Source organism: Carlito syrichta, unplaced genomic scaffold (assembly GCF_000164805.1).
Source record: "Carlito syrichta isolate Samal-C Ts95f unplaced genomic scaffold, Tarsius_syrichta-2.0.1 Scaffold305785, whole genome shotgun sequence".
In the NCBI taxonomy this organism is placed as follows: domain Eukaryota; kingdom Metazoa; phylum Chordata; class Mammalia; order Primates; family Tarsiidae; genus Carlito; species Carlito syrichta.
Window position 1 is genome coordinate 462,154 of NW_007249881.1, and position 17,466 is coordinate 479,619.

General features: G+C 40.6%; 1 protein-coding gene across 4 annotated transcripts in view; it reads right to left on the bottom strand.

Annotated features, from left to right (window-relative positions):
• Positions 1-11,214, bottom strand: part of ATF2 (activating transcription factor 2) — an 84,499-nt gene extending 73,285 nt beyond the window's left edge. For 2 of the 4 annotated variants that reach the window (XM_008062646.2, XM_008062645.1), the window contains exon 1: positions 11,110-11,214. The gene's annotated coding sequence lies outside the window, so the exon portion shown is untranslated. The remainder of the gene's footprint in view (positions 1-11,109) is intronic. The other 2 variants (XM_021714790.1, XM_008062647.1) reach the window with 2 other exon arrangements.
• Positions 11,215-17,466: the final 6,252 nt, after the last annotated feature.

Sequence of the window (17,466 nt, forward strand, 5' to 3'; positions counted from 1 at the left end):
TAGAATTTATATTTTTTAAAAGAATTTATATTCTTTTAAAAAATATAAATCTTTAAAGTATGAACTCCAAAGTCTGTGAAATAGACCTTGGCTGTAAGTAGTCACAGACCACGGCTAGTGACCATTCATAAATGGTATCTGTTATTACCTAAGTGAGTGAAATTCACTTGTTTTTTCCCTCCTTGTATTTCACCATGAGCTGGAGTCTTCATTTCACATTCTATAAAAATTCAGTGTTACTTCCAGGTTTGAAATGGCAACTTGCTCTCCGTCTCCCCCATTTGGTAGCTTAATAAAGTACCTGTGACACTTTCTCCAAATCAAATCCAACATGAAGCTTTGTTTTGAACACTTAAAAAAATCTCACCCAGGTATGTAGTTCTTATAGAACCAAAATAGTACGACACAAGAACGTTTTCAGATATGAATTTATAAAAACCTTAATATATATGCTGTGTATGTTATTTCAAAAAAAAAATGTATATTCTTCCAAATGAACTACTTTCTCAAACTTCAAATGAGAATATGACCAAAAACTGATCTGGGGTAAAGCACAATAACGACTGCTCCTGAGATCAGAGAAAGATGTTGGGCAGAAAATCAGGTAGAAAAGGAGTAAACCCTTGAAAATTCTGAAAGGAAAGATGCAAATCGACACAGTATGTTGAGATCACAGACAATCATTTTAACATAGGCATAAAAGCATCCTATGAACTGAGAACATCTGCTTGATGCTCTGCTGCAGAAATAGTTCAGTACGAAAGTGAAGGCTTCCTCTTTCCAGTTTTCTAAGATAATTCCACATATAAATACATATATGTTCCCCATATTTTCTTTTATTCTAAAGGCATTTTATTTTAGAAGCCTAAACTTAATATTCTACTTTAAATGTTGTTTGTGATAACACAGCCAGAGCAATTTCTAATACTTTAGGTATGCTGCATAAATGAACAACCTTACATAATAATAATAATTAAAAAAAACCTTAAAGCTGAAGTGATTTTTTTGTTTTACTTTTAAGAGATGAGGTCTTACTCTGCTGCCCATGCTGGAGTGCACTGGCGTGATCACTGCCCAGCCTCAATCCTGGGCTCAAGCGATCCTACCACCTCAGCCTCCTGAGTAGCTCCTAAAACTACAGGTGCACATCCAGCTAAAAGCTGAAGTTTTAACTGAAATTCAGAAGATCACTTGTTATTTCCTAAAAATATATGCTAAACTATACCTAAGGAACTAAAACACTGTAAGGAACTTTAAACTTGCTCCCAGCCAGGCTCGGTGGCTCAGCCTGTAATCCCACGCCTTTGGGAGGCTGAGATGAGTGGATTGCCTGAACCCGTGGGTTAGAGACTCGCCTGGGCAGCAAGACCTCATCTCTATAAATCAAAAAATCAGCCGGGCGTGGTAGCGCATGCCTGTAATTCCGGCTACTTGGAAGGCTGAGGCGGAAGGATCACTGGAGCCCAGCAGGTCGAGGCTGCGGTGGCCGGGAGTGGCCACTGCACTCCAGTCTGGGTGACAGAGTGAGACTCCAACTCAAAAAAACAAAACAAAACAAATTTGCTCCTGAAATAATATAGATGAATACCTATAATATCACCATTCAGAGATAACTACTGTTAACATTCCAGAGTATATTCCATCTTGTCAATGTATGAAGATACATTACTTTAAACATTACAAAAACAATATTACAACTTTCTTTAAAATACAATTATCTAAATTCCGTCACATCATTAAATAGTTATATCATTAAATATTAGATGTCATTTTAATGGTTTTAAAATATTCCATCATATAATTCTTCATTAATGGACTTTTATAATAAATTAATATCTTTAAGACAAATCTTTATGCAGAATCCATAATAATTTCCACAGAATGAATTTCTAAAAGTGAAATTGCTATATCTAAGTGAGGTATATTTTTAAGGCTTGTGATTTATGCTGCTAAATTGTCCTGCAAATATACATTATTGATTTCTACTTTACCTGTATAGAAAGACCAACAGTAGATATTATTTTTTAACACTTTTGTTAGATTTGTAAAAAAACTAATTCTAAAACTGCTTATCTTTACACTCTAGGTTGAATTTATATATGTGTGTGTGTGTATTTCTTTGTAAAATGATGTCCATTTTTAAAAAATAAAATGTTAGTACAAAATTCTCTCTCTCGAAAACAGATCACAGGCTTTTTCTTAGATGTGAATTTCTGATCGTGTCCCTCATCATATTGCTGACCTGGTCCTAACTATTCACCTTACAAATGAAGAGATTAAGGTCCAAAAGGGTAAAATGACTTATTCAAGGCCAAATACTAGACAAAAACATTTCCCCTGTTATACTCTGCCTACCAGTTGTTTTGCCTTGCTGTTTTATACCTAACAACTATACAGAAACTTTATATAAACCGCTTTTTAAAAGAGTACTCCAGAAAGACTCTTTTGGACTCTTTCTAGAGTCATTACACAGACCCATCATCAAATGGAATCATATATAATATGAAATGTTAACAAGAAAAGATGATAGTAAAGAAAAACATTAAGAAAAGAGGAATAGAAGAATGGAAGAAATTAAATGGCAAAATATTTCCTATAACTTAAAATTAATATAAAAGCCAGGCTTCCAGAAAAAAACAAAAGTAAGAATGCCTGCATAGGAGGTAGCTCAGGCAGGCTACTGTAGGGGCAGCCCATGCAGAGTGTCTGTACCTGGGCAGGGTGAGAAAGATGTCTACTGGTGGGGTTGAGTGGGATGGGGGTTGGGCTGATAGGGAGGAGATCAGCCCTACGTGAGATGTTGGAGTCTCAGCTGGGTGTAGAAGGAAGGAAGCCTGATGAGATATCAATGCTCAAGTGGTCTGAGGAGGCATCCACCTGAGGTAAAGGACAGGAGTGGCACTAGTGCAGCACAGGGAGTCAGGAACCAAGCAAGAGGACATTTGTTTGATGAGCAGGACAGGAGAAAACCGTGTGGTTACAGACAATTCAATCTACAAATACAAGGGGATTGACCAAATAAGTAAAAACATAAAGGATATGCTAGGTGAATGCGAATTCACACTATAGGTGAAAAGAATTCTATAGAATGAAACTTGGTATTAAATGAGATTTAGAGATACTGGTGTGAATTTATGTTAATGTGTGTATGTGTATGCATGTATGTTCATATATTGCCCAGCTATGTTCACTGAGAGGGCCTGGGAACACTGAAACCCCAACAGCAATAAGCACACTTAGCATCCAGACTCTGGTATGTAAATAACATTCTCCACCAAAAGGAACCTCAGCTCCTTCAAGAATTGGCCAAATCCCCGGTTGGGACAAGGAGAGTATAGGACAGACCTTGAATATTTCATGCCAGAAAGTAAGGAAGGACTTATAGATTTGGCCAGAAAGTGATCAAATCTGGAACAATTTGAGCATCAAAAGAAAAAATGATAGTAATGGTTCATATTATAAATAAAATACGGTTCTATAACATAAAATAATAAGCAGAAAGGATGTTTACATCATCTCAAAATATCTTCCTATATAGCTTAATTACTAAGGGTAAAAGTAATTTACAATACAAAAGCCTGGCAACATCACTACAATCAAGCAATCCAAGTTAACATCATTAGAAATGAGGAAAATCAAAATTATGTGTTCCTTGATGAAATGCAATGAGTGAAAAGTACCTACAGAAACCTAGAAGAAACTTAAGCTTATTCTTAGTCTTTTTGCCTCAGTGTAACCATTAGCAAGCATGTAGACATTCTACTGCAGGAAAAACAGCAGCCTATCCCATCCCCCCTAGGCAAATCTCCTTTAGACACAAGATCAGGACAGCCCAAACCACCACCCTACCTTTAGTCAAGGAATTTGTGAATTGCAAATGTCTAACAAGTCTCTTGCAGGAATCACTCCTCCCCAGGGCTAACCTACATGACACAAAGAAGCCCCACCATGGCAGCAATCATGTGATTAACACACCCATCTGCCTGCTGTCCATCACCTGACATCATCAGTACCTGAGCTTGCCTGCCCCTTTGTGATGATGTGGATTCAGACCACCACCCAATCACCTTAATGATCCCCCCCCAGGGGAATGGTTAAAAGGACTCAACCACAAGCAACCAGGGGCCACTGCCTTGCCAGAGTGTGGTGTGGCCATGTGCTCTTTGAGGCATGGCTGTTGCTGGCTTTGGTCCCCCTCCCCCACCTTGGGGAGGTAAATCTTCTCTATTCCTTCTCTTTCTCTAATTTACTTTTAAATAAACTTTTCTTTCTTAACCTTTTTGTGTCTCGCAATTCTTTGCAATTTACTCGGATCTCTGGGTTGCCAGTGCACACCTCCGGCTTGCCAGCTGCGGCAGTGCTGCGCGCCTCCCTGCGCCTCTACACCCTCACCTGGTCCGTCCGTACCCTAACATTTTTTGGAGGTCCCACCGAGATCTGTCTCTCTCTTTCTCTCTTTCTTATTTCCTAACTGGTGACCCTCTGTGTATTGTGTTGGAACCTGGTTGCAACTGAAGGCTCTGGCTGAGGCTACACTTCAGTGTGCTGAAAGGCTCCAGGGAAAGACATCAGACTGCTGTGGCCCGACTGGGTGAGGGACTAAAACTCTTTGCTTCCTTCTAGCCAAGATTTCTGAGTTTCCCTGTGAACGAAGTTGGATTTCGGAGGACAACTGATGGTCTCTGCCTAGGGCTACTCCTTAGGGAGGCAAGAAGGTCCCTGAAGGAAAGTTTGGACCGCCAGCGCCTGTAAGGGTGGGAGACAAAGTGCTTGGTTTCTTTACTCTTTTCCTCTCTGGCTGGCGAAGTAACTCCATGAAGGACCTCGAAACTCCAACAGCTACGGTAGGCCTTTCTGCACCTTTGGTGAGTCATCCCCTTTTTTTTCATCCACACACACATAGTTGAATGCGTGCTCTTGGACCGTCCTTTGCTAGGATGACTTTCTGGGTCTCTCGGGTTTCCGGTTCTGTCTTGAAGACTACTAGCAAGGGTTGGGGACCTAGTTGCTCAAAGTCCTGGTACCAGGCCTTCCAAGACATGGTGGAGCATGCATCCAGCAAACTCTAGTGGGCACAGGGATGGGAGGACACTCTCCCTGCTGACTCACATCCTCTGTGCTGATTCCTTTGAACCTGTTGGGGACGCCCAGCAGGGGATCTGGATGGGATAAGGCCCAGAAAACATCCATGATACCAAGAGCCCATTCCAATAGTACCCCTGTCTCCTTTTGCGCGCTCTTGGCCATCTGTTTGGATGACTATGGTTCTTTTATAAGGCCCAGGAACATCCATGATACCAAGAACCCATTCACAGGAACCACGGGAAACTCTCAATCAGTTGTAAAGAAAACTCAGTAAGGATATTCACCCAAAGCGTTTAATATTTACCTGCAACACTGCTTGGCCACAATATATGCTGGGGGATATTGAAACCTTGCCAGAAGGAGGCTCTCTAGCCCCTAACACCCTTTTGCAGCTTGATTTGTACCTAAGAGATAACAAATACCTTGAAATCCCATATATTCAGTCCTTTTATGAGTTAGCTCGCCACCCAGTTGTCTGTTTCTCTTGCTGTATTTCTGTGCTGGCTCCCCAGATCCCGTTGCCCATACGCTCACCAGCATTACAACTCCAATTCCTGCTTTCCCTCCAACTCAAATGCTAACCCAGCTGGTTTAACTTCTCTAGTCCCTCTTATAGTCTGCTTTTGCTATTCCACTCTCCATCAGTTTCTTCTCCTTCTCGCCCTTCACCTTTATCTGTGAAGGAAAGGCTGGCGTCTACAGCTGTGGTGCCTGACCCTGGCCTTCTGTCTTTCTCTGTTACCTTCAGAGAAGGGACAGGTGGCAAAGGTCATAGCACCTGAACCCAGCCTCCAGTCTTTCTCTTTTGTCTTTGGAGGAGGGACCGGTGCCAAAGGCCATGGCACCTAACCCCAGCCTCCAGACTTCTCACCCGCCTCTCCCCCACTGCTTAATAACCTCCTGGTGGCAGCCCCACTAGCTGCAATAAGTTACCACCCACACGTATACTTGGAAAGCCCATTCAAGTTTCCACATGGCTTAATAGGTCTCTTCTCAAGGGGGTGGCTGGGACAAAAGGATATTAAAAATTCTTCTTTGTTGTTTTCTTATGATAAATTCTCTCAAGTTATATCTACACTGGGACTATATCAACCTTCTTCCCAGACGAAAGTAAAGGAATCATATAAATTAATCCTGTTAACTAACCACAAGCTAACTAAGACAAAATAAAAGAGGTTTTTCAAAGACCAGATAAAAATCCAGCAATGTTTCTAAGTCACCTCTCTGAGACACTGCAGCAGTTTACTAGTATTGATTTAAACTCTCTGAAGGGACAAGTTCTTTTGGCTATGTATTTCATCTCCCAGCCAGCACTGGACATTAGGCACAAACTCCAAAAATTAGGAAAGTGCCCACAAACTCCTCAATTAGAACTATTGGACATGGCCTTTAGTCTTTAACAACCGGGAGGAGGAAAGAATGCAGGATCGCAAACATAAGCAGAAAGCGTTTCAGCTTTTATCTACCGCTTTAGCAGAGAGAGACACCACTGATAATCTTCCACCCCAGACAGTCAATCGCAGAAGGGGTACACAGCCCCCTTCTCAGGTTGTTTCCGATGCCATCAAAATGGGCATATGGCCAAAGACTGTCAAGTCCCACCAATGGCAAAACCCTGTCCCAAATGCAAACAGCATGGACATTGGGCTCATGATTGCCTCATTCACCTAGCCGGAAGACAGCACATGGCCCAGAGGCTTGCTGCAAATGAGGGACACCAGGCACCTTGCACGATCTCGGAAGGGCATCTCTTGGACTTGCTCCAGTTAGAATGATTTGCCCCTAGCTTAGTAACCCCGGTGTCTTCGGAACAAACTATTAAACCAACCGAACCTAGGGTGGAACTATCAGTAGCTGGCAGGGTTATATATCATTTGTTATTAGTACGGAGGCTACATGCCAAACTCTACTTAAATTTCATGGTCCACTCCTTCCTTCACCCCTTTCGGTTGTGGGGGTGCAGGGCATTATATCCAGACACTACGCCGCTACTTCTATGTGTTTTGGGAAATAAAATATTTCAGCACTCCTTCCTTGTTATTGGGAAGGAACATTATAACCAAAATTGGAGCTTGTATTATTCTTTACCCTGAGTCATCACCACTGTGCTTTTTGGGTACCTTTTGTTTAGCTTTGGATTCCCCTAATAGTTCTACATTGGATCCTATCCAAGCCCTTCCACTACATATAAACTTATTACTTTGGTTAGGGTTCTGAGGTTAGGAAAAGTGTAAAGAAGGTTGTTGGTATGAGGTATGTTTTTGCTAAGAAAGGATAAAGGAAAGAGAAATACTTTTGTTTAGGAAAAAAATCTTATATGGTACATTTTTGTTCTATAATAGAATGGCTGGTTATTTAAGAAAAGTATAGAACAAAAATAGAAGGTTCAAACATGTCAAAAAATGGTATGAGTATGACAGATATGGAAAGTGAAAGTTTGTGAAAAGAAGTGAAAGGAATTCTATAAACACTCGAGACTACAAAAAGGTTCTATAAATTTACCATTAATATCAAGTACACTGATACTAGGCCAACATGCTACTCGAAGACCAGAACATGAGCTTCTTAATTAACAATCTCCAAAAGAATTTTCTCCTTTAAACAACAGAGGGGGGAAGAAAGAGACAAAATTCAACTAGCCTTCCCCCCACTGTCTTTGTTACAAAAGAGCGAGGATTTTTTCTCCCTTACTGTCTGTTACAAAAAAGCGAGTTTTTTTTCTCTTTTCAAAATCTTTGGACTATCATTTTGGCTAAATAAGTAACTTTTACAATAACTACTGTGATTTTGTGATACAATATGCTTTTAAAAACTTTGGTACTTAAACTCTTCTCAATTCAGTCTCTCTAGGGTGAGATAAGAAACAAGCTCCAGGAACCACACCTACCCCACCCCCTTCTGAATTGCCGAAAGGCCAGGTAAATTAATTTCACTAACAGTACTGCCAAATTGCTAAAGAACTTTAAGATCTCCTTCTAGACACAAGGATTACCATCCAACAAAGGATGAATGGCAAAATAACCTGGGGCTCACCCGCTACCATATCAATTGTTGTCAAAGTATATCAGATCTATTATAAAAACAAAGGAAACTGCTTTCTCTTGCCAACCTTTACCTGTTTTCAATTCTCAGTTTAAGCTACAATCTAATTACATGTCTCTAATGTTTTCAATTCTTTTTTCTTCAGACTTCGTCAAAGTGGCTGCATTTCCTTGTTAAAGTACAACTATAGATAATTTACAGAGAAATATTTCAATTTATGTTAATAAATATATACAATTTACAGACTTCCACTTTTCCAACATTGTTTTTTTGGGACAATAGCCTTTTTCATCACCGTTTGACTAATAATTTTTGCCTATGCTCTCGCTTGATGTTTTATTAGATCCAAATACCATTTGCTTAAGGTCCTACCATTTCCTATTCATGCCCTTGGAAATAGATAGGTAAGGACATCACTACAGCCCCATCTCAGCAGTAAGTAGATACAGAAGAATGATCTCTGCCCCATTTCCCAGGATCATAAGAATATTTCCAAGAGCAGGAGTGGGGAATGAAAGGTATCTATAGAAACCTATTGGGAAGCTGAGGTGAGTGGATTGCCTGAGCCCTCAGGTTCAAGACCTGCCCGGGCAACTTGGTGAGACCTCATCTCTACAATAAATCAAAAAAATTAGCCAGGTATGGTAGCGCGTGCCTGTAGTTCCAACTACTTGGAAGGCTGAGGTGGAAGGATTGCCAGAGCCCAGCAGGTTGAGGCTGCAGTGGCTGGGAGCGGCCACTGCACTCCAGTCTGGGTGACAGAGTGAGACTCCAACTCACACACACACAAAACCAGAAACCTACAAGAAACTTGGCTTATTCTTAGTCTTTTTGCCTCAGTGTAACCATTAGCAAGCATGCAGACATTCTACTGCAGGAAAAACAGCAGCCTATCCCATCCCCCCAGGCAAATCTCCCTCAGATGAGAGCAGGACAACCCAAAGACCACCCCACCTTTGGTTAAGGAATTTGTGAATTGCAAATGTCTAACAAGTCTCTTACAGGAATCACTCCCCCCCAGGGCTAACCTACATGACACAAAGAAGCCCCACCATGGCAGCAATCATGTGACTAACCCACCCATCTGCCTGCTGTCCATCACCTGACATCATCAGTACCTTCGCTTGCCCTCCCCTTTGTGATGATGTGGAAGCAGACCACCACCCAATCACCTTAATGATCCTCCCCCGTCTAGGGGAATGGTTAAAAGGACTCAACCAAAAGCAACCAGGGGCCATTGCTTTGCTAGAGTCTGGTGTGGCCATGTGCTCTTTGAGGCATAGCTGTTGCTGGCTTTGGTCCCCCTCCCCCACCTTGGGGAGGTAAATCTTTTCTCTTCCTTCTCTTTCTCTAATTTACTTTTAAATAAACTTTTCTTTCTTAACCTTTTTGTATCTAACAATTCTTTACAATTTACTCGGATCTCTGGTTGTCGGCGTGCACCTCTGGCTTGCTAGCCCCAGCAGTGCTGCGTGCCTCCCTGTGCCTCTATGCCCTCACCCGGTCCGTCCGTACCCTAACAATAAGAAAGACACAGCATGACTTCTATGCCAAAGATGTAGAACCTGAATCTAGTCATGAAGAAATATTATAAACCCCCAAATGATGCCTAATAATCTTCAAAAGTGTCCAAGCCATTATAGTCAAGGAATAACTGAGGAACTGTTTCCAATTTAAAAAGACCAATGAAACAGGGCACTGTAATATGAGATTCTAGACTGAATCGGTTTACTATAAGGAACATTATTTGAACAACTGACAAAACTTAAATGTGACCTACAGAGTAAATGGTAGCAATACATCAGTGTTAACTTCCTGACTGATATGGTTGTATTGTAGTTTTGTATGAGAATGTCTCACTGCAGAAAATAAAGTTTTGGGGGGGGGGTAATGGGATATCACACTGGCAACATACCCTTAAAGAGTTTTTTTTTTGGTTGTTGTAGTTGTAGAGACGAGGTCTCACCAAGTTGCCCAGGCTGGTCTCGAAACTGTGGGCTCAGGCAATCTACTCGCCTTGGCCTCCCAAAGTGCTGGGATTACAGGCTGAGCCACCGAGCCCGACCCCTTAAAGAGTTTTAAACTAAAAAATAAAAACGGAAAAAAACTTACAGGAGCTTAAGTTGTTATAAATAATATGTACTATAATAATTAACTGTATAGTAGTCTACCCTTATCCATGGCTTCCCTTTCCACAGTTTCAATTACCATCAGTCAACTGCAGTCTGAAAATATTAAATAGAAAATTCCAGAAATAAACAATTCAAGTTTTAAATTGCATGTTGCTCTGAATAGTGTGATAAAATCTTGCACCATCCTACTCCAACCCACCCGGTGTATGAATCATCCCTTTGTCCAGCATATACACACTACATATGCTACCTGCTTGAAACTATACTTGGAAAAAATATAGGATTTATAGGTTCGGCACTATCAATAAATTTTATGTCTGAGGGACTGTGTAATTCCCACTAAATGTTTCTGATCAGCATGAGACAACTGTGGTAACAAACTTGATACAATTCAATCCAAAAGCAAATCAACTTAAGATAATTTAGTTAGCTTGTACAGCCTTAGAGTGGTGGGTGGGTAAAACTTCTTGCTCAAAATATTTTTGTAATAGAGAAAATATCTTACAGATTAATTCCTGTTACTATCCTTAGGAGAACTGGGATCCTTAAACTGGAATCCTTTGCTAACATGGGGTCCCTAGTCAGATAAGTTTAGGAACATTAAAGAAAACTTAACACTTTAATATAAATCTTCATGTGCTTTTATAAGCTGATATGTAGCCTATCTCCAAAAAAAATTCCAGATTTGCTGAACCTCAGAAATCTTTTTTAACTAAACAGTATCAATATGATAGGACACTGGTACTAAGGACTACTGTCTAGAAAAAACATATGCTGAATTCAGTAATATTTGAGAGATAATCACAAAATAAAAAGAATACTTTTACATTAAAAGCTTAAAACTTCTTACCTTTCTAGCTGGTGGGCCATGAGCTTTATCCACTCTGCTGCCAAAATGCCTCAGCTCTTACCAAGTGAGCAGTGCTTCTCAAGTTTCCATCTAGTATCCTTAGGGAAAAGGAGAGGCAGAAAAGAGTGAACTCATTACCCTGTGGGGTCTAAAGAAATAGTTTCATGCATTTCAACTCTATAATACAATTTTTAAAATGTTTCCTTTATTTTATTTAAAAAAAAAAAAGCATGCAAACTTTTCCCTCCATTCCGTAACTTCTAATATAAAACTTAAGGTTCCCCCACCAAATCTTCAATGTTCCAGGAAGATGCTTATCCTGTAGCCTCCCATAACTCCTGGCACACTGCCACCTCTCAGAAGTCTAACAAGATTCAAGGATGGGTAGGGCAATGGAACCTTGGTGAAAGTAGAAAAATTAAGCTTTTTACCATAACAGACCTAGGGAGAGGGGAATCATTAATAGCTGAAACAGCCGTGAATCTGAATCTGAGCATTAAAATCTTTAGAGTGGGATGGGCACAATGGCTCATGTCTGTAATCTCAGCATTTTGAGAGGTGGAGGGGATTACCTGAGCCCAGGGGTTTGAGATCAGCCTGGGCAACTTGGTGAGACCTTGTCTCTACAATAAATCAAAAAGTCAGCCAGGGACGATAATGCACATCTGTGTTTCCAGCTACTTGGAAGGCTAAGGTGGAAGTATCGCCTGAGTCCCGCAGGTAGAGCCTGCAGTGGCCATGAGCATGCCACTGCCCTCCAGCTTGGGTGACAGTAAGATTTCGGTTCAAAAAATAAATAAATACAAATAAAATCTTTAGAAAGGAGATTGATAGTTTTCTTGTATCACTGCTGCCCCATAAAACCCAAGAGACCCAGTTTATGTGCTTCTTATTTGGAAAACACTTGACTTTTTTTTATACCTGTTAGGATTAGGTTTAGCAGTTAATAACAGAAAACTCAAAACAATGGTTTAACTCAGAAGTTCACATCTCTCACATCAACACAGGCAGTCTAGAGTTATAATCTTTAGGAATCCATCTTTTTGTTGCTCTGCCATCCTCAACATTTCGTTATGAAACGGTTTTAAAATTACTGGTCAAGTTCTAGCCCTCACATGTGCTGCTCAGTGAGCAAGATGAGAAAAGGGAAAGGAGTAATAACTTCCCTTTAGGAAAACTTTTCAAAAATCTAATAGTAAACTTTTATTTATATTCCATGGGCTAGAACTTAGTCACTAGGTCAAAGCTAGCTGGGAGGCTAGAAAACATAGTTTTTATTTCACCATGTTTAGCTAAAAGTTGGAGTATCTATCGATAAGGAAAAAAAGAGAAAGGATACTGGTAGACAGTTAATTGTTTCTATCTTCATACTCGTTTCATTCTAAAATATAAGATATCTGGATATCTCACAGAGATGCCTTGGAAGTCTACTGAAGCAGAAGGTCCTACAAGCGGTCAAGGAACAAGACCAACATTCATAAGGCCTTCACCACATATGCAAGGCCAATCTGTAGGAGAAGGGAAAAATCTGAAGAGCAGAATGACAATGTAAGAGCAAATAAACAACCTAAGTTGTAGTTGTTTGGGAGGGTAAACTCATATACTCCGTCCACAGAACTCAGAAATGACTACATAGAATTACTATGGAAGTAATGAAGTGGCCAAAGTGAGACTGAGTAAGCACTGGGCAGAAAGCTCAGTTACCAACTACATTAGAAAAAGGAAATAATCCCAAGAGCATAACATTCCAAGGGATGTTAGACTCCCTTAGACTTTCCTCTATCATTAGCTCAGGGCTCAGCTCCCATTACTAGGCCATATATGAACTTGGGAGATTTCTCTATTGTGCAAATTGTTGGAAAGAGGGGTTGCACTTTTCCTTACAGTAAGATTGGTTGAGACATCCGTAACATATTTAAAACTCTGAAGTGAACACCAGCAACTACAAAGACTTTGATTTCAAAACTGACAGCAAAATACTGTTTTATATACAGCTTGTTCCTTAAAGGAAACCCAAACAGGATATTAGGTATACAAATGTGAAACAGGGACTATAAATGGAGCAGTAATTCAAAGAACAAATGGCTCTGTAAGATCATGTAAAGGTTCACATTTTCTAGATAGAGATAAATTTCTGCAAAATGTTTCTTTCAGAAAAATGTTTAATTTTTTTTTTTTTTTTTTTTTTGAGTTGGAGTCTCACTCTGTTGCCCAGACTGGAGTGCAGTGGCATGCTCCCGGCCACCGCACCTCGACCTGCTGGGCTCCGGCGATCCTTCCGTCTCAGCCTTCCAAAAAATGTTTAATTTTTAAGTATGGCTTTAGGTTTTCCTAGTAGTATAGAAATATTTGTGTTCTTATTTTAGCAGTTGCCCACAAAAGATAAGGAACTAACACCCTAAAAAAGCTGTAAGACAGACTGGGTACGGCGGCTTAATCTGTAATCCTAGCACTCTGGCAAGCTGAGGCAGAAGGATCACTTGAGGCCAGGAGCTAAAACCAGCCTGGTCAACATAGCAAAACCCTGTTTCTACCAAAAAAATATTTAAAATTAGCGAGACATGGTGGTGCATGCCTTACTCAGAAAACTGAGGCAGGAGGATCACTTGAATCTAGCAGTTTGAGGTTACAGTGAGCCATGACCGCGCTACTACACTTCATCCTGGCTGACAGAGCAAGACTTTGTCTTCAAAAAAAATTTTTTTTAAGTTTTTAATTGCAAGACAGAGTTTTGGTATTGTCATTTCAAACAAAAGGCAGTAGGATTAAGCTAACCAACTGTACCTGGACAGTACAGTTTACATCTTAACACATGCAATATTAAGATAATCATCCAAAATTGAACATTAAAAATAACATCATCTTTTGTAACTCAAAAGGCTGTTGGATGTAAGGACCACTCCTTTGTCACCACTATCCTACTATAGTAATGAAACCTGCAGGACTGAAAGTTGCTCTGGGTGAGCCAGTGAGTAGTGAGTGAATGTGAATGACATTACTGTACTCTACTGTAGTCTTTATAACTATTGTTCGCTTAGGCTACACTAAATTTATAAATACTTTCTTTCTTCAATAATAAATTAAACTTGGCTGACTGTAACTTTTCTACTCTATAAACTTTAAAATTAAAAAAAACTTTTAAACTCTTTTGTAATGACTATTTAAAGCACAGACATTATTTAACAGCTGTATAAAAATATTCTTTATAGCTTTATTCCATAAGTATTTTTCTATTTTTAATTTTGTTTAACTTTTTCAAGTTTTTTTTATAAGAACTAAGACAAAGACACATGGTAGCCTAGGTCTACACAGGATCAGGATCTTCAAAATAAACAGTTTTCCACCTCCACAATTTGTCCCATGGGAAGGTCTTCAGGGTCAATAACACACATGAAGCTGTCATCTCCTATGATAATGCCTTCTTACTTCTTAAATAATAGCTCTTGTAGGACCTGAGGCTGTTTTATAGTTAATTTTTTCTTTAATAAAAAGTACACTCCAAAATAATGATAAAAAGTACAGTAAACATATAAACCAGTAACATAGTCATTTATTATCATTACCAAGTATTATGTATTATACATAATTATATGTATTCCACTTTCTTTTTCTTTGCCTTAATGAAAGACAAGTATTACACTTTTATGTAACTGGCAGGGCAGTAGGTTTGTTTATACCAGAATCATGACAATCTTGTGAGTAATGTGTTGTGTTATGATGTGTTATGACAGCTACAACACCTTATATATGGTCTGTTGTTGACCCAAAATGACATCATGTAGTGAATAACTTTATTTGGATATTACTGACCCATGGGTAGGGGGAAGGATCTCTGCTGAAAGGTACAAACACTGCTGACGGCATGCATCCTGGTAGAGTCAAATACTGTGCCAGGAAACAGCCTTAAAGGTGAGCAGTTCTAAGTATGAAAAAGGAATTAATCCTCTCTTGGGCATGGACTCAGAAGAGTGTAACAGACACAAAAACAAACCTGGGTGACAGAGAGCAATTGGCTCCTGTCCTTGTGTAAAGACTGGAGATAGACAGGAAGGACCAGTCTTTTCAAAGGGCAGTATTCAAATTGGGGCATGCATTACTAAAGATACATGAAGGCTTTCCATGGGATACCTGAGCAAGGCAAGTTTCAAGAAAACCACTTTCTGTATCTTCAACTTCCCTTTGTTTGCTTTTCTAAAAATGACCTGCCCACTTCTCTGAGTCCTTATTCTCTCACCTTTCAAAAGAAGATCATATCTCTCACCCATACCAAATCTGATAGAATGCAACGTCCCAGACTGTAAAAACTACCATGGAACAAAACAAATGAATAATTTAAAATTAGAGTGTCAGCCGGGCTCGGTGGCTCAGCCTGTAATCCCGCGCCTTTGGGAGGCTGAGGTGAGTGGATTGCCTGAGCCCGCGGGTTCGAGACCCGCCTGGGCAGCGAGACCTCATCTCTACAATAAATCAAAAAATCAGCTGGGCGTGGTAGCGCATGCCTATAATTCCAGCTACTGGGAAGGCTGAGGCGGAAGGATCGCCAGAGGCGAGGCTGCGGTGGCCAGGAGCGGCCACTGCACTCCAGTCTGGGCGACAGAGTGAGACTCCAACTCAAAAAAAAAAAAAAAAATTAGAGTGTCTTAAAGCCCCCATTAATCAAGAAACCATTAATCCTCAGACATGTGGCTTTCCCTGCCTTATAAATATTTGTTAAAGGTAAAGCATAGCTTTAAGAAATGGTGTTCTGCCTTGTATTGAGGAATGTTCTGAATTCAAATATATGGTGTAGGTTTATGACAGAAACTACAACTATTTTCATTTAATATGTTCTTGAAACACTACCAAAAATTTTATTTTCCTGAGAGGGAGTTCCATAAGAATGAAGAAGAAATCAGTAAGAAATTTTGGAAAGTTAAATTTATACATGTTACAAAGAAATATGATAGAGTGATCTATAAAATACTTTAATTCACTAGATTCAAATAAATATGTTAGAAGTGGAATTCAATAGTTTAATAAAAAAAGTGAAAATTCCAGCTGTTAAAGATGAGTTAATTCAAGTTTGGAGACCAGCCTGGGCAACATAGCAAGACCTTGTCTACAAAAAATTTAAAAATTCTTGAGCCCAAGAGACCAAGACCAACTTAGGCAACATAGCAAGACCTTGTCTCTACAAAAAATTAGCCAGACATGCTGTTGTGCTACTAACTGTACCAGCTACTAACTGAGGAGGCTGAAGCAGAAGGATTGCCTAAGCCCAGGAGGTCCAGGCTGCGGTGAGATATGATTGTGCCACTGTACTCCAACCAGTGTCACAGAGTGAGATACTAACTCAAAAAATAAAAACAAAAATAAACAAGAAAATGAATTTATGCTCCACAACTTCAAGAGCAGCAGCACCTTAAAGACACAGGGGGGGCTGGGTGCAGTGGCTCAAGCCTGTAATCCCAGCACTTTGGGAGGCTGAGGTGAGAGGATTGTCTGAGCTCAGGGGTTCGAGACCAGCCTGGACATCTTGGTGAGGTGTCATCTCTACAAAAAAGAATAACATAACATAACATAAGCCAGGCGAGGTGGTGTGCGCCTATGTTTCCAGCTACTTGGAAGGCTGAGGTAAAAGGATTGCCTGAGCCCGCCTGAGCCCAGTAGGTCAAGGCTGCAGTTCCAGCCTCGGCTCCAACTCAAAAAAAAAAAAAAAAAAAGAAGCTGGGTTCGGTGGCTCAGCCTGTAATCCCGCGCCTTTGGGAGGCTGAGGTGAGTGGATTGCCTGAGCCCGTGGGTTCGAGACCCGCCTGGGCAGCGAGACCTCATCTCTACTATAAATCAAAAAATCAGCCGGGCGTGGTAGTGCCTGCCTGTAATTCCAGCTACTCGGAAGGCGGAAGCGGAAGGATTGCCGGAGCCCGGCGGGTCGAGGCTGCGCTGGCCAGGAGCAGCCGCTGCACTCCAGTCTGGGCGACCGAGTGGGACTCCCACTCAACAAAACAAAAGGGGAGAGGGGTCAAGCAACCCCTTCGGGCCCCCCTCACTGCGGGGGCTCGCCTGCGCTCAATAAATCCTGTTTTCCCACTAATCAAATGAATCGACAAAGGGAGAGGAGTCTGCTTACCTTTGCATCCACAAGATCGGATGAAAAAGTTAATGAGCTCCAGGAACCCTGCATTCCGGTCTTGCTTGTAGCTATCTAGCCACTCGTCCACCAAAGACTAGGGGGAAAGGTGGACAAGCTCGGTTTCTGGCAATAGAACAGACACCCAGCACAGGCTCCCCAATTGAGGCATCTCAGCTTCTGATTAAAACATTAAAAACATCTTTTAAAATGCATTGGTGGGCTGGGCACGGTGGCCCACACCTATA